Source organism: Silene latifolia, chromosome Y, assembly GCF_048544455.1.
Source record: "Silene latifolia isolate original U9 population chromosome Y, ASM4854445v1, whole genome shotgun sequence".
NCBI lineage: Eukaryota > Viridiplantae > Streptophyta > Magnoliopsida > Caryophyllales > Caryophyllaceae > Silene > Silene latifolia.
In genome coordinates this window covers 485,556,730-485,583,399 of record NC_133538.1, presented here as the reverse complement: position 1 = coordinate 485,583,399, position 26,670 = coordinate 485,556,730, and the positions used below count along the sequence as shown (strand labels likewise).

The window sequence follows — 26,670 nt, the reverse complement described above, 5'->3', positions numbered from 1 at the left end:
ACTTTTTCGATTTATTGATAATTTATTAATCACTCGAAGTTTATCAATTAAACTTGACTAATTAATTTATCGTATGTGTGAAAATGAAATAATAAATGCGTAAATAAAGGAGACACACGAAGTTTTGAAGTGGTTCAGTTTCACAAATCGAAACCTACGTCCACTATTCTCGATTAATAACTTTACTACCTTACTACGGATTAAAAAATTATCAATCTATCTCGTACAACTAACTATAGTTGTAACTCAATTTGAGTATCGTTAAATACTCGATTTCTATCTTACGTTAATAAGAAAGTACTACTAGATTCTACTAGTGTTCACGTTAATGAATGAGTATGAATACAATGAGTACTATTATCCTATTAATGAAACGAACGAGAATGATTGACTTAAAGAGGCACCCAAATTTTTTGCTTTAGACACAATTAGGGTTTTCAAAACAATTGCAATTTTGAACAACTAAATTCGAGTTATGCTTGGATTTTTTGCAAAGGTTTCTCTTAATTAAAATGTAAATAAGTGTCTTGCTTTTCTAATGAAATACTTAGGTATTTATAGGAGTAGAAAAACCTAGAACTAGGTCAAAAGATCGAAACCCTAGCCACCTTCCTTATGTTCGAAAATCCATGAAGTGGGCTAGGTCAATTCTTTTATTTTTATCTACAAAATACCTTTTATTTAAAACCCTAATTACTACTAGGATATTTTCGACTAGAAGATGATATGGCCATAATCCATTTCACTCTAATTGAAACCCTAATAATAATTAGTTTTAAATCATTAGGAACCCTAGATTACATAAATACCCATAAGTTGTATGATAAATCAGTAGGATTAACATAATCTATATTACTAATTTCATCTAGAAAAGATATAGTAAAAATATCACTTTAATTTTCGAAAAAATAAATAAATCTAAAGCTTAGATTGTGCTCTCTTATAAATCGTTCATGGTTATAGATAACATGGCTATAACCAAGAACTTTGATGGGTAAGGTTAAAGATGAAATAGCCATATCCGTACTTTCTCAAAAACCATTTTGTTCATACCATTAGTAGAATGAGATCCTATATCCCTAATCTTCATGAGATCTTCAAATATAGGTTTCTTTCTTTATCTTGATCTAGAGGCTCTTCATCTTGAACATCAAATAATATATTGTTTTGCTTGATTTAGTCTTCTATGGTTATAGGCAAAACAACCATAACCAAACTTGATTACCAAGCTCCAATTTCTTCATGATAATTCCATCATAAGCTATAACCACAATCATGCTTTCCAGGTAATTGTTAACTAAGATATGCATCATTCAACAAACAATTACAAGCACAAGTGTATATATTACAAATCATAATACTTGTCATTATCAAAACTTATATAAATATGGTCCAACAAATTCCCCCTTTTTGATGATGGCAAGTCTCTTATGATTTGTGACTAATGGTCAAGTTCCCCCCCCCCCCCCCCCCCCCCCCAACATGCTACTAACAAAGTTATAGTAAGTTGATCGCAAGAACAAGCTATTTGTATTCAAAGTTATAGCATGGAACCCCTTATAAGATTAAAGATCTTGACAAGGAGCAAGCTTAAGCAATAATTCAAATCATACGATTTCTTCCCCCTCTTGACATCATCGAAAAGACAAGAACAAGACATAAAACAACTAGAATAATATAAGTTGAGGAAAGAAATAGTCATGCAAACACAAATTACGAAAACGAGAATAAGTAGTCTAAGCACACAACATAATATTATCTAAAATAAACCATATGGGCTGAATATGAGAAGCCATAGTGGGCCGAATGAACAAAAGCCAAAATGGGCCGAATAGTGAAATATGCAAAATAAAGTGCTAGGCTGAGAAAGGAAAAAGGAAAAGGGAAATGGGCTTAGGGGTGATGAACTTGGGTAGGGTCAACATAACCAGGTCGAGTCCGAAACTCGAGAGAATCAAGACTATCAAAGCACGAGCGCACATTATTTGCTAGGGCCGTCAAACAAATGTCAAAATTTGTAATCTTTAGAGTCAAACCCCGAATAACCTCATAAAGTTGGCCCAATTCTTCTCGCACCTCTCAACCAAGTTGCAACAAAGCTCCGCCTTGAGTTGTAAAATCCGCAACTGTGTTTGATTGACGATCCGTAGCTGCAAGAGTCACGGCCAATTTTGTTTCGAAGGCCATTAGTCTTGCAAACAAGTCATCAGTGGTAACACCCAAGCTAGACGATCCAACACCCTTTCCTGTTGCCATTCCCGAGACCAAGCCCTCAAATAATTTGGATTGACCTTCCAATTTTTCATTGACCGACATCATAAAAGCATCAAGCTTTTTCTCCATTGCCTCAAAACCCTCCAATTTCTCATCCGTGTTACCCTTTGCGAGAAAGACCAATTCCGGACCAGAAGCAGAAATTTTCATCAATTTGAAATGAGTATCACTCATCTCATCCCTAGCACTCACACCATAGCTATTTGGACTAACCACCCCCTTTTCCTCCAAAAGCCGAGACACCCACATACCGTAAGGCAAGTCAATAGTTGTATAAACCTTGTCCTCGGTGACGAGCGTAGCGGTTTGTATTATACGGTGAAAGACTAACAAGGGAAGACTCACTTTATTTCCCTCCATCCAATGATAGACCACAACCATCTCATAGGTCGACAATTTATCCCTACCACCACGACGAGGCACGGCGGTATTCCATAAAACATTAAGAAGGAATTTCAATTTCGGTGACAAGTTACCCGCCAACAACCGACTACCACCCTTAGCATAAACTTCAAAATAGCTTTTAACCACTCGGATTGATTTCGGCCCCATCATCAGGAACCGAAAACAGAGCACAAAAATCATCAATGGAGGTCTTGACTTCAGTCCCACTTACGACCGCACACAGATGATACCCGTCGTGAGGTGTCAAAAGTAATATTTATAAACTCCAACTACAACTATAGCTAGCGGCAGTCGGGTCGAACCACAGAGAGGCAGACGTAATTTCTAGTTATTTAAATTCGGTCTAAGGTAACAAAAGGTGGGGGTTTGATTGGGTTTGGTCTACAGCTAATAACAATAAAAGAAAAGTAAACTAATGAAATATATAAAATCAAGTATAAAAAGAGGTACTAGGATGGTCGGTTCGTTATAGTTTCGGCGGCAGCATATTAAACAGGTCTAAATCAAACACATGAGGCGGGAAATAAAGAGGTCCTCTCGGTCCACTCTTAACAAATAGCATCTTTCGATCTCGCTATAGGTCCCTAATATCACTAATATTGACTCTCGTCCTGAAAAGAGACTAATAATCTAAACTTTACATATCTTTCGATCTCAGCATAGTTTAGTCATTTTAATTGGTGATCTAACAACTTTCCCTATCTTTCGATCTAATGGGTCAGTCATAAATTAAGCATCTAACTGGTCGCATGCATTCGATTCGTTAAATACAACATTAAAATCAATTAAAACGAAAGGTAACCTCACGTGGTCAGTCGATAGACCAGGTAGGGCAGTCGATCGACTGACACGCGATTTTAGTCCAAATTAATACTACGACGCCTACGTTATAATTCCCCTACATCCTAGCACAATTGATTTAGCTACTCATGGCTATGGCTAAAATAACAATAATATTGACGATAAAGACTACTGAATTCATGCTAAAAATAGTAGAACAAACAATTAACATAAACGATAATTGGTTTGGATTCTAACTAACAATTCTATATCTAACAACGCAATAAAGATGAACTGAAAGTAGAACAGAAGGAATATCGAAAATTACAGAAGAATAGTAACAGAATGATTAGAAGTATGAATAAAAATCCGATGCAACCAATATTCCAAACCCTAACTATGATATTCTAAAGCTGAAGGTGAAACTTAGATAAAAACTTGATTAAAACTGGATGCCTTTATCTGATGTTCTAGGTTACGTTACATAGCAAACATACGTAACAACTTATTATCAAAACCTAAACATAATGAGCTTGCTTTCCTCGATCTTTTAATTCTCGTCTGAGTAGCGGGGTGGTCGATCGAGTGAGATGACCGGTCGATCGACTGCTATGCAGTGTACAGTAGTTTCTGGAACCCGCATGTTGGTCGATCGACTAAAGGTAGTGGTCGATCGACTGCTTTAGCTGCTACTTGACTTCTATAATCTCGTGGATTTGTCTTTTGGGCTTTGAAATGCGCACCAAGCTCGTTCCTCGAGTCAATACTTCACTTCAATTGCAATGCAGGATAGTCGGGGACTGGTTTAGCTCAATTTCCGTTGAATTCTTCACATTTCTGCAATAAAGTAGAAAAACACGAAAGTAGATGGAATTGGGGGAAATCGCAGCTTAAACTACACAAATGAGCTCTGAAATGCATGTAAAATGAGGTGCAAAACATCATATAAAAGACACGCATCAAACTTCCCCAAACCAAACCCTTGCTTGTCCCCAAGCAAGAACAAGACTCGATCTAATGACCTAATGGAACGAGTTCAATCTCAGAGCGAAATGCAACATGTAAAGCCTAAACCAGTTTAATGCACAACCAACAATCAATTAGCAAATGAATCATGCAAACGAGTTATGGAGTCGTAAAAACTACTGAACCGTCAACTGTAGAGACTTATCAAATTGGACTCTTACGGGTCGCTCATATCACTCAAATAAGCACAGGTGAATAATGTAAAGATAGAAAGATCTCATTTGTAGTGACACTCACCTAACTACGACCTATAAGAACATGCCTGCAATATAATATGAAAGCAATCTCTATGACCGTACATACGCATTCCAACCAACAAAAGACCATGACACATGCCGAGGTATATATGTGGATATGTGAGGTATGGGTAAGAAGAGGCAAAACAATTATGGAAAAGTGGAGGTACAGGTGATCAAGCTAGTACCGAAACGGAACCATATGGCAACATCCAACTTCTTGCTCAAAAACAAATGAAACGGTGCTATAGCAAGCACAAATCTCACAATCTCCAGGTATAAAGGTAATCAACTAACTCCCCATAAGATATGGATAATACATGGGAGCAAAAATCGCCAAAAGATACGGATTTGAATTATGCGAATTGATTTTCTTCTCTTCTCGGACCATCCAGTCGATCGACCAATTTTGCTAGTCGATCGACCGCTTTGAACAGTACAGAACTCTCTCTTTTTCTTTCTTTTTTCGAATAATTTTTTTTTCACTTCTTTTCTTTTCTTTTCAACTTTGTTTCTTTCCTTCCTTTCTTTTCATTCTCCCAACTAAATCTTAATAAGAGCATTTACTACCAAAAACTAAGTAACAATCCCAAGGACACGGACTACTAGCTTGACAAAGGACAAGCTATATGTAGGATGTAGTAATGGGACAAAAAGGCTATTTTTGGCAGTGTGGGGTTCATGGGCAAAACGACTAAGGGGAAACCTCTACCACATGTGTCAACTAACCACAGACCGAATGCAATACAGGTATTAAGTAGATTAAGATCATATTTATGCAAATTGATATGACATGTCTTATAAGGAGTACTACTCACATTCCTAAATAAACCAGTCATAGATGTCACCAGTTATAGGCTCTAAATCTCAGAAATATGATGTAGTTTGCCAATTTTCTAAGTCAAGTCTCAAGTTTCAGCAAAATATTAACGAAAACTCGTAGACTATGCATATATGATTCTACTAATAACATGTTAATCAAGCAAGGCTTAGGCAAAAATAGGTGCAAATGCAATATCATCCTTGAAATACTATCGTTCCGACTCGACCTATATGCTAAAATAAACATGCATTTTATTTGAAATTTTGTGAAATTTTCAATTTTTTTGAGATTTTTTTGAATATAAGAATGAAATAAAACAATGCAAAACAAAATGTAAACGTGAATGCAAGCAAATGATATGCGACGCAAAACCCTTCCCCAAACCAAATCACACAATGTCCCCATTGTGCAAAATCATGTAATGAAGAAAAGAGAAATGGGAATTTGCGGGAAAATAAACAAATAAAAATGACATGAAGTGGAAATCGGGAACTTACAAGACTTTAAGCGCAGCAAAGGAAACCTCCCCTAACCAGCGTGAGCTACGAGGTTTCAGTAGCCAGCAGTGCTACTAATAAGTACCTGAAAAGACAAACAAAGTACCACGCATAAAATCGAGAAAGACAATAATAAAGCGGTATTATGTGCAAAATTGAGAAAAAAAAAGAAGAAATAAATAAATGACGGAAGATAAAGTGGAGTAGAAAACTCCCTTAATTCCGCAAATCGACCAAACATAGCAGGAGAGAGGTTGTAAACAGGTACAGCAGTGCAGGTCGATCGATCAACCACATCACCCAGTCGATCGACCGAGGTGAAAGGAACAGTAGCTCCTGGAACCTGCAGATCAGTCGATCGACCACATCACCCAGTCGATCGACTGAAAATACTGCTTTTACTTCTTATTTCTTCGTATTTGCTCAATTACTTGAGCTAAAGAGGTCTAAAAACCTGCAAATGCACAATAATACGCGCCCAAAATTGCGCAAAACCCAAAATAAAGTCTAAAACGCATAAAATCCTAAGCAAGCAAAATAAAATGCGAAGTTTCGCGCGCACAAAAGCAATAAAAAGTGTTTAACAAAAGCAAATAAAAAGTTTGGAAAACATGTGATCAACTAGTAGTTGATCAAGAACGGCCACGGAAAGGCCCACTTCGTCGGCTTCTGGCTACTAGAGGTAGCCTCAACGGTGCTTATCTTCTCAGCTGCACCCTTCTTAGCTTCCACGTCCGTATGGCTCAACGGATATACACTTTCGTCATCTCCCCAGTCAATGACCTCTTCTTGCTCATCAAAGTCCAAGTCGGACTTCCGTGCCTTGACCGGTTCGTCATCAACTTCTTCATCAGTGGCATAGCTAAGGCAACCAAGACCTCCTCGTGAAACGATTGGTTTCTTTGCGGCTGGAGTGACTTGCAGCTCTTCCTTCCCCAAACCAACTCCTGCAGTATCAGAAATAGACAAATCTTCCTCCAATTTGCTCCCAATCTGGGGCGGAGGGGTTACAACAGGAATAGAGATAGGTAAATCAGGAAGCACAAAGTACGATTTCTTGTCGAAACCGTGTTACAAGTCACAGCCACATGGGGTCCTTTTTCTTAGATGGTCAAAAAAACAACGAATGCTTGCCCACTTTAAAAGTCAAGGTTCCTAGACCGACATCTATGACTTGCACCAAGCGGTGTGCGAAAATGGCCTACCCAAAATAATGGGAATGTGGGCATCCTCAGGCATGTCAAGTACAACGAAGTCGACGGGGAAGAAAAACTTCCCTATTTGGACGGGGAGGTCCTCTAAAACTCCTATTGGCTGGACCGCAGATCGGTCAGCCATCTGTACTGTCATATCTGTCACTGCGAACCTAGTCAATTTAAGCTACCTAGCTAGACTCAAAGGCATGACGCTTATACTAGCTCCTAAGTCACATAATGCCTTCTCAATAGAGAAGGTACCTATATTGCAAGGAACAAAAAAGCTACCCGGGTCCTCTAGCTTATGGGGTGCAGTATGAGACAAATAAGAGCATGACTCTTTGGTTAATGCGACAGTATGCACATTTTCAAGTGACTTTTTCTTAGACAAGAGTTTTTTCATGAATTTAGTGTAGCCAGGCACTTGATTGACCAACTCAAGGAAAGGAACTTGTACATTCAAACTACGAATAACCTTTTCAAATTTATTGAAAGATACCTGTTCCTTTGCCGGCACTAGTCTCTCTGGATATGGGGATGAGAGAAGTACCTTAGCCCTCTCTTCTAAGTCTCGCATGCCGGCATCCGTGGACTTAGGCTGAAAGTCCAACATCTTCTCCCTATTGAAGCTTGTACCCTCCTCAGACCGTCTCAAATGTGAGCCATTGACCGACATTGGGTCGAATTTCAGAATCGGGACGGACCCATCAGCACTCGGGTCTTGCCCCAATACTTTCGGAGTTGTCGAACCCCGGAATAAATGGGCTCTTAAATTATCGGGCATTGAAGGACGAAATTTCTCAATATCAGCAAGGGTCTCAGTCGATCGACCACCTTGCTCAGTTGATCGACTGAGATGTACAGTTCCAGAAGCTCTTGTAACCCGCATATCAGTCGATCGATCGACGCATATCGATCGATCGACTGATATACCTGGTAGACGCCTTGTTCTTGTTATTTTTCGTTAAAGCTTTCTTTTGACTCGGTTCCGCCTCATTATTTTCAGGGGCATCCTCGACCATAGCAGGCCCCTCCAGGGTAGACCCACTCCTCAAAGTAATGGCATTCAGGGTCTCTTTCTGGTCAATTTGAGTGGGTAAGTGTCCGGGAGCTCGAGTGGTACTCTTACTAGCCAATTGAGCAATTTGGCTCTCTAGTAGCTTCATCCCGGCCTCTCTAGCTTGGGACTCCTTCACAGCAAGTTCTTAAACTCAGCAAAATCAGAACCATGGGATTATTGTTGCTGCTGCGGCACATAAGGAGGTTTTTGGTATTGTTGTTGCTTGTGATGAGGGGGCACATAAGCTTGTTGCTGCTGCTGCTGTTGTGGAGGTTGAGTCGGATTCAGGACATTCTGGCTACTCCACCTCAAGTTGGGGTGGACATTCGGCTCATAGTACGTGTTTGTCTGCCTATAGTGTTGAAAGGCGACAAGACTCAAAGGGGACAGAACAATTTTTACGAGACATGCCCCTCGGCTCCACATCTTCTACGGCACGAAAGGACCGTCAAAATACAAATAAGCGTTAACATGGTATATCCCACCTTTAGAAGCTCCTCCCAATTCATATTTGTCAAACCTTGCAGTGAGAGCTTCTAGTGCAGCAACAGAGGAAGATTCATCAGCTCTCCTCTAGTTTCCTCTTTAATTCCCATATTCAGCCTTATGAGTGGCCAAATCATCGATGATATTTCACCCCTTAGTCTCTCCCATGTTCTCCGCAAATCGGCCATTGGCTGCAGCATCCAAAATAGCCCTCTGATCGTCATACAGCCCATTACAGAACTGGTTGCAAAGACTCCATTTTTCGAACCCATGATGCGGTATGGTTCGCACCATTTTCTTGAAACGGACCCATGCTTCATGAAAGTTCTCATCAGGCCCTTGTTTAAAGCTCGTGATCTGAGCTCTAATGGCATTCGTCTTTGAGGCAGAGAAGTACTTTTTGTAGAATGTCAGGGATAAGGAATTCCAGTCGGTGATCCCATGAGCGGCTCGATCCAGATCTCTATACCACTCCCTTGCAGCATCACGAAGAGAGAAAATGAACATGGTCTCCTTGATCTGATCTTGGGTCACACCGGCCGGTGGAGGTATAGAGCAAAAATAATCAATAAAAATCTCCATGTGCTTGGCTGCATCTTCATTTGCGCTCCCCAACTGTTCCTCTCAACCAGGTTAATATAGGAAGGCTTTGGCTCGAATTTTCTCGCCTCCCCGTAGTTCGAATCCTTTGTAGAGATTTGCAGCTGTAGGCTCTGAGTGACTAGCAATTGTTGCTTCTTCAGCCATGACTGGGATTTCTGGAGAAGTAACTGTCTCAGCTGAAGAAATTAAAGTAGGAGATGTAGGTGGATCTCCTTCGAACAGAGCGTTCTCATAGTAGCTTGACAGAGTACTCAGCTCTTCCTCTGTCGGTAATCCCTTTGTGATCGTCTCAACTCGCGCAAGGATTTCTAGATCTCAGGATTAAATGGTACTAGTTCACCACCCTGTGACCTGCGCATAAGAAGAAACTACAAAAAGAATATAAGAAAAGTTTAAGGAACGGAAGTCCCTTAAACTAAAGAAAGACTAAATAAAAACAACTAAAAATTAGAACAATTGCCTCCCCGGCAACGGCGCCAAAATTTGATACCCGTCGTGAGGTGTCAAAAATAATATTTATAAACTCCAACTACAACTATAGCTAGCGGAAGTCGGGTCGAACCAGAGAGAGGCAGACGTAATTTCTAGTTGTTTAAATTCGGTCTTAGGTAACAAAAGGTGGGGGTTTGATTGGGTTTGGTCTATAGCTAATAACAATAAAAGAAAAGTAAACTAATGAAATATATAAAATCAAGTGTAAAAAGAGGTACTAGGATGGTCGGTTCGTTATAGTTTCAGCGGCAGCATATTAAACAGGTCTAAATCAAACACATGAGGCGGGAAATAAAGAGTTCCTCTCGGTCCACTCTTAACAAATAGCATCTTTCGATCTCGCTATAGGTCCCTAATATCACTAATACTGACTCTCGTCCTGAAAAGTGACTAATAATCTAAACTTTACCTATCTTTCGATCTCAGCATAGTTTAGTCATTTTAATTGGTGATCTAACAACTTTCCCTATCTTTCGATCTAATGGGTCAGTCATAAATTAAGCATCTAACTGGTCGCATGCATTCGATTCGTTAAATACAACATTAAAATCAATTAAAACGAAAGGTAACCTCACGTGGTCAGTCGATCGACCGACCGGCGATCGATCGATCGACGACACGCGATTTCAGTCCAAATTAATACTACGCCGCCTACGCTATAATTCCCCTACATCCTAGCACAATTGATTTAGCTACTCATGGCTATGGCTAAAATAACAATAATATTGACGATAAAGACTACTGAATTCATGCTAAAAATAGTAGAACAAACAATTAACATAAACGATAATTGGCTTGGATTCTAACTAACAATTCTATATCTAACAACGTAATAAAGATGAACTGAAAGTAGAACAGAAGGAATACCGAAAATTGCAGAAGAATAGTAACAGAATGATTAGAAGTATGAATGAAAATCCAATGCAACCAATATTCCAAACCCTAACTATGATATTCTAAAGCTGAAGGTGAAACTTAGATAAAAACTTAATTAAAACTGGATGCCTTTATCTGATGTTCTAGGTTACGTTACATAGCAAACATACGTAACAACTTATTATCAAAACCTAAACATAATGGGCTTGCTTTCCTCGATCTTTTAATTCTCGTATGAGTAGCGGGGTGGTCGATCGACTGAGATGACCGGTCGATCGACTGCTATGCAGTGTACAGTAGTTTCTGGAACCCGCGTGTTGGTCGATCGACTGAAGGTAGTGGTCGATCGACTGCTTTAGCTGCTACTTGACTTCTATAATCTCGTGGATTTGTCTTTTGGGCTTTGAAATGCGCACCAAGCTCGTTCCTCGAGTCAATACTTCACGTCAATTTCAATGCAGGATAGTCGGGGACGGGTTTAGCTTAATTTCCGTTGAATTCTTCACATTTCTGCAATAAAGTACAAAAACACGAAAGTAGACGGAAATGGGGGAAATGGCAGTTTAAACTACACAAATGAGCTCTGAAATGCGTGTAAAATGAGGTGCAAAACATCATATAAAAGACACACATCAACAGACAACCACCTCTAATTGACACAGTTGCATAAAATTGAATGACTTCAATAGGGTAAACAGGACCCGAAAACTCACTGATTGTAACCCACCCTTGAAAATTCAAGAAAGTATCAAAGAACTTTAAGGCTTCATACTTAACATACCACTTTTTGGAGTAAGAACGCCCGACATGTATGTCGTAACCGGACACATGATGAACAAGTTCCCGTTCCTTCTTGGTAAGGCGGAGACGATCAAGACCCATAACAGTAGCTTTCGGCATAGAGTGCCGAAACAGAGTCCTTTTAGCGCCGTCACGAGTTATTACTTCTTGAATTTCTTCCATATCGTCTTCCTCAACATGTGCCTTATTTTTACCCTTGCTTAATCGCCTTTTCTTGCTCTCGACTTCCGGCGAACTCCGGTTTTGGTTGGAATTGAACGGTTTTGGGTTGGCAGAGGGAGATGGGTGAGGAGATGGGCCATTGGAAGTATTGCATTTGGGTTTGGATGAGTGTGTCTTAGTGTTTGATCGGGTTGTGGGTCGCATGGTGGATGATGATGATGGTGACCGAAATAAGAGGGATGAAGGTTGAGTGTTTTGGTTTGATCGAGTATGTTAGAGGTCAGAAGGTCTGTTTTGGGTCTGGAGTCGGGAGACTCGATCGAGTATGTTGGGCACTCGATCGAGTAGCTTGCTACTCGATCGAGTAGGTTAGGGAACTCGATCGAGTATGTCCTGGGCAGCTTGCTTTCGTGTTTTGAGGTTTTGGTACGTATGTTTTTATCCACCCCTTTTCTGATATAGTTTCAAGATGCCGCCCAAGAAGAATGCTTTGTATGCGAGAGCTGAGCTTATGAACATAGATGATATCGTTAAGATGTTGGAGCATCATGATGCTCTTACGGAGGCTTTAAAGACGGTGGGAAAGGATAAGGATAAGGATAAGTACAAGGAGGTTGATCACTCTAAAATCAGCTTCTATATAGCGAGGTTTAACCCGAAAGAGTACAAGGGGGTTGGGGAGCCTAACCTTCTTGATAACTGGCATAGAGAGATGGAGAATGTACTAGATTTGGTTCACTGTCCTGATGAGATGAGAGTAGAACAAGCTGCGTTCTACCTGAGGGAAGCAGCTGGCAAGTGGTGGGATAAGGTGAAAGTGAGTGCTAAGGAGATGTATGCGAACCAAGGTTTACCTGCTATACCTTGGGAAGAGTTTCGTAAGGCTATGAGAAAAGAGTTCGTACCGGAGCATGTGAGGAGTAAGTTGAGAGAGGAGTTCGATGGGTTTAAGATGACATCTGAAATGTCTGTGGCCGAGTACTACATGAAGTTTAATGAGAGGTCTAGGTATGCTGAGGATATGGGTTTGAGTGAGGAGAACCTGGCGCTGAGGTTTGAGAGGGGTTTGACCCCTAAGATCATGGATAAGTTACCCGTGGGAATCCTTACTGATGTTAAGGAAGCTTAAGAGAGAGCTGGAAGAGCTGAGAGGTTAGTAGAGATGGCTCAGGAGAGAGTGGGTGTTGAGAAAAGTAAGTCTGAGAGTGAGGGTGGTGGCCAATATAGGCACAAGAAAGGCAACCACAATCAAACTAGAGGGTTTTCTTCTTTGTCAGGGTTCAGTGCTGGGGCTTCCTTTGGGCGTGGCCGTGGAAGTGTTAGTGGTAGTTGGGGAATGACCTGTTATAGTTGTGATGGCGTAGGCCACAAGAGACATGAGTGCACAAGTGCACCTGGAACTTTCCAGAGACCAGCGCAGAGCTATGCGAGCAATAGTCCGACTGGATCATGGTCATACCGGGGAAGTCAGAGCTATCAGAGTGGAGGTAACCGCAACGGCGATAATTCTTATCAGAAACCACCGACGAACAACAACAAAAATAAAGGGTCGGGTGCTAAGCCGACCACATCAGCCAGCACTGTCCAGGGAGGTGGACAAAAGACCAGTGGAAAGCTGTTCATGATGGAGAAGAAAGCAGCTGAAGATGATGCACACGTTATCACTAGTACTTTTCTTGTTAACGGTATTCATACCTTTGTTTTGTTTGATTCGGGGGTGTCTCAGTCGTTTGTATCTTCGAGTCATGTTAAGCGATTGGGTTTGAGGGTATATGAGTCTGTTAGTGAGGAAGTTTTTATACCTTCGGGTGAGTCTGTATCATGTGGGAGGTTATATAGGGATATACCTATGATAGTTGGGCAAGTTGATCTACCTGTAGACTTGCTAGAGTTTCCTTTTAGCGGTTTTGAGATGATAGTAGGGATGGATTGGTTGGGAAAGTATAAAGCTAAGATAGACTTTCATCAAAAGAAAGTGTCTTTAAGAGGTCCTAAGGGCGTTAGTGTGTCTTATCGTGGGTTTCTGGTCAAACCCAAAGTTAAGTTGATTGCAGCTTTTACTTTGAAGTTTTATCTGAGGAAGGGATGTCCTTTGATCTTGTGCCATGTGAGAGATGACCGGATAGAGAGCCCAACAGTTGATCAGGTACCAGTGGTGGGAGAGTTTGAGGATGTGTTTCCGGAGGAGATTCCGGGGTTGCCACCGAAGAGAGAGAGATTTCTCAGTTGAGTTGAAACCGGGGACGGGGCCAATCTCTAAGGCATCGTACCGGATGGGTCCTAAGGAGATGGAGGAGCTTAGGAAGCAGTTAGATGATCTGATAGAGAAGGGATACATTAGACCAAGTGTATCTCCGTGGGGAGCACCAGTCCTTTTTGTGAAGAAGAAAGATGGGAGTTTGAGGTTGTGCATAGATTATAGAGAGCTGAACCGAGTGATAGTGAAGAACAAGTATCCTTTGCCAAGGATAGATGACTTGTTTGATCAGTTGAGTGGTGCATAAGTCTTTTCCAAGATTGATTTGAGGTCGGGGTACTATCAGGTGAAGATTAGAGAGATGGACATACCAAAGACAGCTTTCACGTCGAGGTATGGCCATTATGAGTACGTGGTGATGCCATTTGGGTTATCTAATGCACCGGCAGTGTTTATGGATTTGATGAATAGGATCTTGGGCGCTTTGGATAAGTTTGTGGTGGTGTTTATCGATGATATCTTAGTCTACTCCAAGACTAAGGAGGAGCATGAGGAGCATCTGAGGATTGTGTTGCGGACTTTGAGGGAGCATGAGTTATATGCTAAGCTGTCCCAAGTGTGAGTTCTGGTTAGAGAAAGTTGCTTTTCTGGGGCATGTGCTCTCTAAGGAGGGAGTAGCTGTAGATCCGGCGAAGATTGAGGCAGTGATAAAGTGGGAAGCACCAAAGAATGTTGCTGAGATCAGGAGTTTTCTGGGTTTAGCTGGGTACTACAGACGGTTTGTGAAAGATTTCTCCAAGATAGCTAGACCAATGACAGCGTTGATGAGAAAAGAGAACAGGTTTCGTTGGGATGACAGTTGTGAGACGGCATTCCAAACATTAAAGGAGCGTTTGACCACAGCTCCTATCTTAGCATTGCTTGAAGGGATCGAGAACTTTGAGGTTTATACAGATGCCTCAAAGAATGGGTTGGGATGTGTGTTGATGTAGAATGGTAAGGTGATTGCCTATGCTTCTAGGCAATTGAAGCCTTATGAGGAGAACTACCCTACTCATGATCTGGAGTTGGGTGTAGTGGTGTTTGCTCTCAAGATATGGAGACATTACCTTTATGGAGCAATCTTTAAGGTATTTTCTGATAACAAGAGTCTCAAGTACATTTTCACTCAAAAGGAGTTGAACATGAGACAGAGGAGGTGGATGGAGCTGATTGGCGATTATGACATGGAAATTATCTACCATGAAGGGAAGGCCAATGTTGTTGCAGATGCTTTGAGTAGGAAGAGTGTACATTCTTTGTGTACAGCTCTATCTTTGATGAGGTTGAGAGATGAGGTAGCGAGGTTTGGGATACATATGTTGCAAAAAGGAGATGCCATGGGAGATTTGACAGTGCAGCTTGATCTTTATGAGGATATTCGAGGTAAACAGGCGTTGGATCCTAAGATGGTTGAGTGGAGAGCTGGAGTAGAGAAAGGGACAGTGTCTCGATTCTCCATTCAGACAGATGGTAGTTTGAGGTTCGATGGTAGGTGGTGTGTCCCTAATGATGAGGAACTGAAAAAGACAATCATGACAGAGGCACATTGTACACCATATTCAGTACATCCAGGTGGTGACAAGCTATACAAGGATTTGAAGAACACGTTTTGGTGGCCTGGGATAAAGAAAGAAACAGCAGAGTTTGTGGCCCGTTGTTTGACATGCCAGAGAGTTAAAGGGGAACAGCGACGACCACAAGGTCTGGCATGTCAAACAATGGGCCACAAACTCTGCTGTTTCTTTCTTCATCCCAGGCCACCAAAACGTGTTCTTTAAATCCTTGTATAGCTTGTCACCACCTGGATGTACTGAATATGGTGTACAATGTGCCTCTGTCATGATTGTCTTTTTCAGTTCCTCATCATTAGGGACACACCACCTACCATCGAACCTCAAACTACCATCTGTCTGAATGGAGAATCGAGACACTGTCCCTTTCTCTACTCCAGCTCTCCACTCAACCATCTTAGGATCCAACGCCTGTTTACCTCGAATATCCTCATAAAGATCAAGCTGCACTGTCAAATCTCCCATGGCATCTCCTTTTTGCAACATATGTATCCCAAACCTCGCTACCTCATCTCTCAACCTCATCAAAGATAGAGCTGTACACAAAGAATGTACACTCTTCCTACTCAAAGCATCTGCAACAACATTGGCCTTCCCTTCATGGTAGATAATTTCCATGTCATAATCGCCAATCAGCTCCATCCACCTCCTCTGTCTCATGTTCAACTCCTTTTGAGTGAAAATGTACTTGAGACTCTTGTTATCAGAAAATACCTTAAAGATTGCTCCATAAAGGTAATGTCTCCATATCTTGAGAGCAAACACCACTGCACCCAACTCCAGATCATGAGTAGGGTAGTTCTCCTCATAAGGCTTCAATTGCCTAAAAGCATAGGCAATCACCTTAATGTTCTGCATCAACACACATCCCAACCTATTCTTTGAGGCATCTGTATAAACCTCAAAGTTCTCGATCCCTTCAGGCAATGCTAAGATAGGAGCTGTGGTCAAACGCTCCTTTAATGTTTGGAACGCCATCCCACAACTCTCATCCCAACGAAACCTGTTCTCTTTTCTCATCAATGCTGTCATCGGTCTAGCTATCTTAGAGAAATCTTTCACAAACCGTCGGTAGTACCCAGCTAAACCCAGAAAACTCCTGATCTCAGCAACATTCTTTGGTGCTTCCCATTTTATCACGGCCTCAATCTTCGCCGGATCCACAGCTACTCCCTCCTTAGAGATCACATGCCCAAAAAAGCAACTTTCTCTAACCAGAACTAGCACTTGGACAGCTTAGCATACAACTCATGCTCCCTCAAAGTCTGCAACACAATCCTCAGATGCTCCTCATGCTCCTCCTTAGTCTTAGAGTAGACTAAGATGTCGTCGATAAACACCACCACAAACATATCCAAAAACTGTCTGAAGATCCTATTCATCAAATCCATAAACACTGTCGGTGCATTAGATAACCCAAACGGCATCACCACATACTCATAATGGCCATACCTCGATGTGAAAGCTGTCTTTGGTATGTCCATCTCTCTAATCTTCACCTGATGGTACCCCGACCTCAAATCAATCTTGGAAAATACTGATGCACCACTCAACTGATCAAACAAGTAATCTATCATTGGCAAAGGATACTTGTTCTTCACTGTCACTCGGTTCAGCTCTCTGTAGTCTATGCACAACCTCAAACTCCCATCTTTCTTCTTCACAAAAAGGACTGGTGCTCCCCACGGCGATACACTTGGTCTAACGTATCCCTTCTCTATCAGATCATCGAACTGCCTCCTAAGCTCCTCCATCTCCTTAGGACCCATCTGGTACGGTGCCTTAGAGATTGGCCCCGTCCCTGGTTTCAACTCAACTGTGAAATCTATCTCTCTCTTCGGTGGCAACCCCGGAATCTCATCCGAAAACACATCCTCAAACTCTCCCACCACTGGTATCTGATCAACTGTCGGGCTCTCTATCCGGTCATCTCTCACATGGCACAAGATCAAAGGACATCCCTTCCTCAGATAAGACTTCAAAGTAACAGCTGCAATCAACTTAACTTTGGGTTTGACCAGAAACCCACGATAAGACACACTAACGCCCTTAGACCTCTTAAAGACACTTTCTTTTGATGACAAATCTCTTAGCTTTATACTTTCCCAACCAATCCATCCCAACTATCATCTCAAAACCGCTAAAAGGAAACTCTAGCAAGTCTACAGGTAGATCAACTTGTCCAACTATCATAGGTACATCCCTATATAACCTCCCACATGATACAGACTCACCCGAAGGTATAAAAACTTCCTCACTAAGAGACTCATATACCCTCAAACCCAACCGCTTAACATGACTCGAAGATACAAACGACTGAGACGCCCCCGAATCAAACAAAACAAAGGTATGAATACCGTTAACAAGAAAAGTACCAGTGATAACGTGTGCATCATCTTCAGCTGCTTTCTTCTCCATCATGAACAGCTTTCCACTGGTCTTCTGTCTACCTCCCTGGACATTGCTGGCTAATGTGGTCGGCTTAGCACCCGACCCTTGATTGTTGTTATTGTTCGTCGGTGGTTTCTGATAAGAATTACCGCCGTTGCGGTTACCTCCACTCTGATAGCTCTGACTTCCCCGGTTTGACCATGATCCAGTCGGTCTATTGGTCGCATAGCTCAAGCAGTCTCTCGGAAAGTTCCAGGTGCACTTGTGCACTCATGTCTCTTGTGGCCTACGCCACCACAACTATAGCAGGTCATTCCCCAACTACCACTAAAACTTCCACGACCACGCCCAAAGGAAGCCCCAGCACTGAACCCTGACCTAGAAGAAAACCCTCTAGTTTGATTGTGGTTGCCTTTCTTGTGACTAGATTGGCCACCACCCTCACTCTCGACTTTCTTTTCTCAACACCCACTCTCTCCCGAGCCATCTCTACTAACCTCTCGCTCTTCCAGCTCTCTCATAAGCTTCCTTAACGTCGCAAGGATTCCCACGGTAACTTATCCATGATCTTAGGGGTCAAACCCCTCTCAAACCTCGCCGCCGTGTTCTCCTCACTCAAACCCATATCCTCAAAGATACCTAGACTTCTCATTAAACCGCCCGTAGTACTCGGCCACGTACATGTCGATGTCATCTTAAACCCATCGAACTCCTCTCTCAACTTACTCCTCACATGCTCCTAATTTAACTCTTTTCTCATAGCCTTACGAAACTCTTCCTAAGGTATAGCAGGTAAACCTTGGTTCGCATACAACTCCTTAGCACTCACTTTCACCGTATCCCACCACTTACCAGCTGCTTCCCACAGGTAGAACGCAGCTTGTTCTACTCTCATCTCATCAGGATAGTGAACCAAATCTAGTATGTTCTCCATCTCTCTATGCCAGTTATCAAGAAGGTTAGGCTCCCCAACCCCTTGTACTCTTTCGGGTTAAACCTCGCTATATAGAGGCTGATTTTAGAGTGATCAACCTCCTTCTCCTTATCCTTATCCTTTCCCACCGTCTTTAAAGCCTCCGTAAGAGCATCCTGATGCTCCAACATCTTAAAGATATCATCTATGTTCATAAGCTCAGCTCTCGCATACAAAGCATTCTTCTTGGGCGGCATCTTGAAAATATATCAGAAAAGGGGTGGATATAAACATACGTACCAAAAACTCAAAACACGAAAGCAAGCTGCCCAGGACATACTCGATCGAGTTCCCTAACCTACTCGATCGAGTAGCAGGCTACTCGATCGAGTGCCCCGACTCCAGACCCAAAACAGACCTTCTGACCTCTAACATACTCGATCGAGTAGCCCGGCTACTCGATCGAGTGACCCCATACTCGATCGAGTGCCCGAGGTACTCGATCGAGTGCCCAAAAACACGATTCTGGATTCAAAATCGTCAAGTACCCACCCGATCAAGTCAGTCCCACTCGATCGAGTCATGCTAACTCAAAAACGCTACCCGCATGTTATATCATATTCCAACATTATAAACAACTTTATAAATCCCAACATTATATCATAACTAAGCATATAATGCTACACAACTCTTCATACGATCACGGAAATAACTCTATCATGTTATTAAACGCCACATAGTAAACATGCATCATGCTTCTCATTCCAACATCAGTTCTATATATCTCTTCAATCTTTCTTTCACATTCTCAACTTTCTACTCCCAACATCCAACAATTACACATACTTCATCACATCCACACACAAACTAAGAAACAACGCATACGACCTCGACATAGACCCCCCATGTGACCGGTTCAAAATTGTAGGGCAAGTTCGCGACTTCAGGACGTCTCCCAAGCCTTTGCATTAGCTCCTACAACCTTTACCCCGGGTTCATTTTAATTGACTCCCTATATTCATTAGATTTATTGGTTACAGGTTTCAGGATCGCCGCTCTGATACTATTTGTAACACCCCCATACTCCAAGTGCCTTACCAGGACCACTCAGGTATAAGGATACTACCATCTCGGTTACCCGAGGCATGATAATCATAAGACAATAACGAAACAACATTTAATTGTATAACTTTAGTGAAAAGTACAAACCAAGCCAAATCCCAAAATACGGGTACAAGTTCTCAAACCATCTGTCTAATCAACTAAATGTAAAGTTTATTAAACGACTAAGCTACAGCAGAAGACTTCTATCATATGACAGTGGCAATCCCAGCAATCCCATGTGACTCAACTCAAACCTGCTCAATTTCTGCTCACCATCCTCGAATGGATCACCGCAGGTTTTACAAACAACAACACGGGGTCAGTACTAATCACACAATCTATATATATATCAACAATACGATAAACAGATATCTCACACCGTCACACACACAATCACATCAGTCCCATCAATCTCAATCACCGACTGTCCACTGTACCAGCCCTGTCCATTAATGTGAACATCCCATTCCGTGGCGGGTTCCACGAAGGGCGAAACTGGGGCGTGAAGCCACTCCCTCAAGTGACTCCACTCAGTCGAGAACGCGTCTCGAGAACCAGAAACAAACAATCACAATCACAACCGTCACAATAAAATTACTATATTATTCAATCAACCACAACACATCAACATCACATTATGGGACTAATACTGAGTAGGAAATCCTACCTGGAAAGCACAACTATCAGACGGTCTCAAGAGCTGTATCAAAAAGCCACTTCTACAAAACCTCCTCTTATCATACAAACACATAAACACTACCAAATCACAATCTACACAAAACCCCCAAATCCCCATATTAGGGTTTAAACAACTTAAAGGAAATACTATAAAAACGGTACATAGGTCTTACCCTCGACGCAAGGATCTCAACGGTATAACGAACGATGAAATCCGACCTTCCAAACTCCGGGATTTTCTAACAATGCGATTAAAGTGAAGAACGTACTTGTTAGGTTCATATACCTATTATTAGACTCCTCTAATAGTGAACTAATTAACTTGTTAATTATTTGTTCTTTAGATCTAGTGCATGCATAACTAAATGAAAGATTTATAAGAAAAACAATGTTTCTTACATTGTAAAATTCGGTTTATGGGCACAAGTAAGGTCTCCTACCTTCACTTGTTCTTGAGCTATGATGAGTATTAGGATGATCCTCCAAAGACCTCAAGTATAGAAGTCACTCCTCTTGATTGCACCCAATATTATCCCTTATCCCCACTAAATAATATTTGCTAGATATTTGTTTAGTAGTTTACCTTAATATTGATGACTAATACTCATATATTACACTAATAATATTAGTAATTTTATTGAACAATTTGAATCAAAATTCACAAGTTTTAGAGGAAAAAACTATGAACAAGAGAGAGGTTTTTATTGCATGTTGCATATTTTGAGAGTATGAGAGAGGGAAAAATTAGAAAAACAAAAGCTCCTTCCCACTAAAAGTGGTCTGGCCCTATGCTCTTAATAAGACCAAATTTCACTTCTCAAAACTCTCTTACAAATGCTTTATGGATAGTCTCTTATATGGTAGAGTGAGCATGACAAGTGTTGTGGTTGTCATAAGCTTTTTAGACAAAATAGAAGACTTAGGACAAGTGTCCTATATGTTCCCAAAAATCAGTGCCTATGCACTTATTATGGTCCATTTTTGTCTTATAATATTTGTCCCACAAATGCTTATAAGTCTTATGTTTAATTATCTTACATAATTAAATATTAATTTGATCATACAACAATTATGACACAAATTAATAAACATATATTCACTCAACTTATTGAGTAATATTTTATCATTATATCAACATATAATAGGTCCCATAATAGCTAGTTAGTTAAATTCACCACCTCTTGTAAATGTAAATGACTAATTACCTCTACCTCGAAACATTTATAAAACCTCAACATAATTTAGTGAATTAACATATTAATCCACTAAATATGATCTTATTTAATCACATTAACATAAGATACATATTTCCTCTTATTAAAAATAAATTGTTCATTTTTAAGAAATTAATCAACTTGTATCGACATACAATTAATTAACTTTATAGATAAGGGCATCATCTTTTAGGTGTGACCTTAAAAGATCAATTGACCACCACCGTCCCACGACAGTAAAGTCAAACTCTAGCAAGCCAATCGTTACCGATTAATGTTGATCAGTTGACTATATAATTGAATCATCCCTTACGTATTCTTTATATGAGATTTAATAATGATATTTAAATCATGTGATCGCAATATTGTTGAGGACACATTTCCCAACAATCTCCCACTTGTCCTCGACAAGTGTGCGTCACCAATTCTCTTGTCCTATTACAATCTCCCACTCAATGCAAGGTGTCTTGCAGGTCGTACTTACATTTGATCATATCTTGAGTGGTTTTCTCGATCTGGAGATTAACTGTCTGACCGGAATTATCTATCATAGATACCTTCCGAGCGTGGCCACGCATTTCCAGTTAACTACTCCACGAGTGGCCTTGAGATTTCAAACAACCCTGACAAGGGGTGGACAATTCCTATCGCCCTATTCCCTTCCTTCAACCACAGTCCATCATAACCCAAAATATACCCAGTTTGACCTCATTTACGAAATCGTAGAGTATAAATCAAAGCTAATCAGAAGTTGTGCCAACTTGGGCGAATAGTCTCTAGTCAAAAGAATTGACTCATAAGAATACTATAGTAGCTCTTGCCACGACCAGGCTTTATGAATTACCAGAACTCTATAAGCGGTCACTGCCCGACAGATTGTCCCATACAGTCTGCCAATGTGATCGACTAGTCATCCCATATGACTCTATGGCACTTGAACTTGCCATCAATCGCATCACACTCTAGTCACTTGGAGATGTCACCTCATATAAGTAACTAGGGGCGAATACCATGTCAATCCAGTTCACTTTAATGGGGTTCAATTTGTATCTACAACCCATTCGGATACGACAAGGTAGCGGGTGAGTTTAATAAAACTCAAACGATAAATGTGATTATCACATATGAATAGTCAATACACTATTACTACTTCATATTCTATAATCTTTAGTGTATTATAACACTAGTTAAAATGCAATACAAGCTTGGCAAGTGGATATACCCGATATCCATATATTCCAACTTTATTAATTGCTATTTCCATTGAATGTCATCTCTTAATGACATGAATTCATTTCTAAGTATTTGTCTAGGCTTATCGCTAGACATGGGCTTTTAACTTGAAAGATGCTCCCACTGTTATCACATAACTTGTGACAAAATCATTTGTAGAGGGACTCATTCTTAATCCCTACGTTGACCATTTTATCACAATTTACTCAGATTCCTTTTGTAGATATTTGCAATGCGCGAAACTAAAACACCTTTCTTAGTCTCTTACTCCTTTGTCAATAAGACATCCTAGGATTTCACCAAATCCCTTTTGGTTTGAAAACAAAAGTTTGTGTAACCCTTCAAAACGTAACTTAGTTTATACTCCAAACATATGAACAAATCCTTAATTCTTCTAAAGAATCTCGAGGATGTTCATTAAGGCTCTTTCAAGCCATATGATTGGAATTATCTTGTTATTGACTTATAATGCCCTAGGCATATGTTTCATCACCGCACGTGCGTCTGTTGGCATATATGATCATTCTAATGGCGGAAACATTAGAAATCGATTTCATGTAATCAACAACTTAATGGGTTCAGTGAACGACTATGATTTCATCATAGTAATTCCACTTTCATCATCATGAATAAGCCATTCAACTTTGTTGATGTTAAACAGATACGAAAGAACTTATCCTCATAAGACTCTCAACTCTATGCCAATATACTCTCACATAGATTCGGTAATCTAAAGTATATTGCACCTTTTCTTAGTCTCCCAATCACTCTTGCCAGAAGAGAGCATTGGTACATTATTCTCAATAATTAATATGTTATCAACATATAAAACATGGAAAAAAAATAATTCTAGCTCCCACTTTACTTCATGTATATCATGATTTTTCAATCATGTGAATGAAACAATTCACTATAATCACATGAACGAAAAGTATAATCCTTTAAAGCTTGCTTAAGACCTTTCTAAGATCACTTAAGAAAGCTACGCATAATATGTTAGGATTCTTAGATCTTCCTCTAAGATTTTGTGTTTCAAACACTTCCTTCTCTAAATTCCCATTTTAGAAAAGCGGATTTTTATTTGCCATCCTGCATTAAAATGAAATGCGGCAATTCCTAACACAATTTATCTTGATCAACATCTTCATGTAAATCTTATGCATTTGTGTACTCTGGAGCTCTATTTACTTTTGAGGAGACTCGCGCCTTAAAGTAAATCTACTCTTGAGTAACAATTTTCGGATTGTAATGCTTCGACTCGTATGTAACAAGGTTATGATACTATCACTTTCACAAAGTAATATTTTTAAACAATAAGACATGTGCGATAAACTCCCACTGAACTATGCTCTCATACTATTTTCATAGATAATAGTTCAATACCAACTCCCACTCTATAATTCTATTACTTTCACAAAGTAACATTTCAACTATAAGAGATGTTTGTGACGATTGAAACTACTCCCACTCTATCTCTCAGAAATATATCAATATTCATGAGAGATAGCTTTGTGAGTCGCAAACATATATTTTTAACGGAGTATTAGGAGTTTACATAGACTAGTATTAGCTTTTAAAAGGCCATCCTAACATGGCAGCTTGATTATATACGAGTCTTATCCATGTCATCTGTTTAATAGACTCTCTATTCTTGGTATCTCATGGTTAACCATCCGTTGAGAATTACTTGTCCGTTTTGGATTGCAAATTCCCAAAATTGAGTTCAACAACTCAAACCTAACTCATATTAGTTTGATCTTATGGGTAGTGACACTAGGTCATAACCCATCTTTAATAAATCAAATTTATTACTTAGATCTTTGCCACTACGATAGGATCGTAATGGTTAGAACTTTATTCAATTGCTTCTCCACGTCATTTTAGAAATTTCTCAAATCTCTTAAATGCTACACTTTATATTTGATTAAGTAAATATACCCTTATCTACTTAAATCATTGGTAAAAGTGACGAAGTAGTCATAAATTCCCCTTGCGGTGATGCTCATTAGAACACATACATCGGCATGTATTAGTCTCAACAATCACTTGCTTGTGTCCCTTTACCATTAAAGCAAGTACAGATTATATTGCAAAGGAGACAAGATTCGCATATTCCATATGATTGAAAATCAAATGGTCCAATAATTCTAGTCGACACTAGCGTTTAATGCGTTTCTCATTTACGTAACCTAATTGAAAAAAAAAACAAATGTACATATCATTTGGATTACCAGTTATGAGTCTTTTGGTGCGTATTATGTAGATATCTTTACATGAGTTGGAACTGTCTAAAACTTGTGTATCATAAAGATAAGTTACATGGCTCACATCCATGTCTATTTTCAATAAAATACAACAATTGTCTTTGAGGACAAAAAATAGATCCTTTCATGTCTCACATGGAAATAATGTTTTAGACTAAGTGGGAACATAATAACAATTATGTAAATCATAACTCAAAGTAATTAGCAAAAACAAGTATATAAATTTCTCTTGAAGTGGCGGCTACCCGAGCTCCCTTTCATTGTCGAAGATTCATATCACTCTTGTTTTCCACATTTCCAAGTCCCACTTGGAGTAACAATCCCAACTTTGATATCTTCCAAATACTTGGGGCAATTTCGCCTCCAATGGCCCATAACATTACAATAATGACATTCCTCATAGGATTTGGCACCCTTCTTGGTCTTGGTCTTGGTAGTTCCACTATCCATTTCCAATTTATAATCAGGTTTGGGTTTCTCGCCCATTTTTGCCTTCCCTTTAATAATACCAACACTCCTTTCATTTGCAAGGACACTCTTGCTAGAACTCCCACTGATTTTAACATTTTTCATTGTTTCTTCAAACAAGGAATCCTTGGGTTTTATAAGATCTTTTTTCACAAGGCTTTCTTTCCAAGGTGGTGGGCAATAATATTGGAGAGGGTGGAGTGGAGGTGGTAAAGAAGCAAAAATTTCCATCCTGACCAATGCCAATGCGTAATTCTCTAATCGTTTCATTGTCATAATCGGAGCATTTGTCATCGTATGATTGGAGCCATGTTTCAACGGTGATTGGTGTAGGAGTATTAGATGAATTCATTGCGTATAATCAACTACAAAAACGGAAATGAATGAAATAATTAACATCTATCGTTTTAATAATACTCGTAAATATAACTACAAGCATTGCATTTATATAGTGACCTCCACCCAACTACATAAATGATTCCGAGATCCAAATTCATATCAACTCGGGCACGGTGAGCCGATTCAACCTTTATTAATATAACTCGGTGGATTAACTCTTTAATCGATTCTACTTTTAGAACTCTCGGTCGATAAAATTACTCTAATTCTTATCTTTAGCCCGGAACACATGCGACTACGGTCAACAATACTTCCGTTGAGCTCAATCCAAATTTCGATGTAATAACTTTTTACTACCCCACTTCGCCAACGTAACAAGGTTTGTATTACGGTGAAGCCGGATTAACTCCCTTGTGAAATTGGTACTTCATGGGTTTCTACTTTTTGGTAAGGCTATTTCTCAATTATTATATGTGAGAGGTCTTGTCAATTTATTATCTATCACGTTTTAAGTGAACTAAAGCGGTGAACTACGATAA

The 26,670-nt window shown here is 40.1% G+C and overlaps 1 non-coding gene across 1 annotated transcript; it reads left to right on the top strand.

Annotated features, from left to right (window-relative positions):
- Positions 1-9,048: 9,048 nt before the first annotated feature.
- On the top strand, positions 9,049-9,155 carry LOC141635990 (small nucleolar RNA R71). Its single transcript, XR_012540637.1, has one exon. It is a non-coding gene; the product is annotated as a small nucleolar RNA R71 (small nucleolar RNA).
- Positions 9,156-26,670: the final 17,515 nt, after the last annotated feature.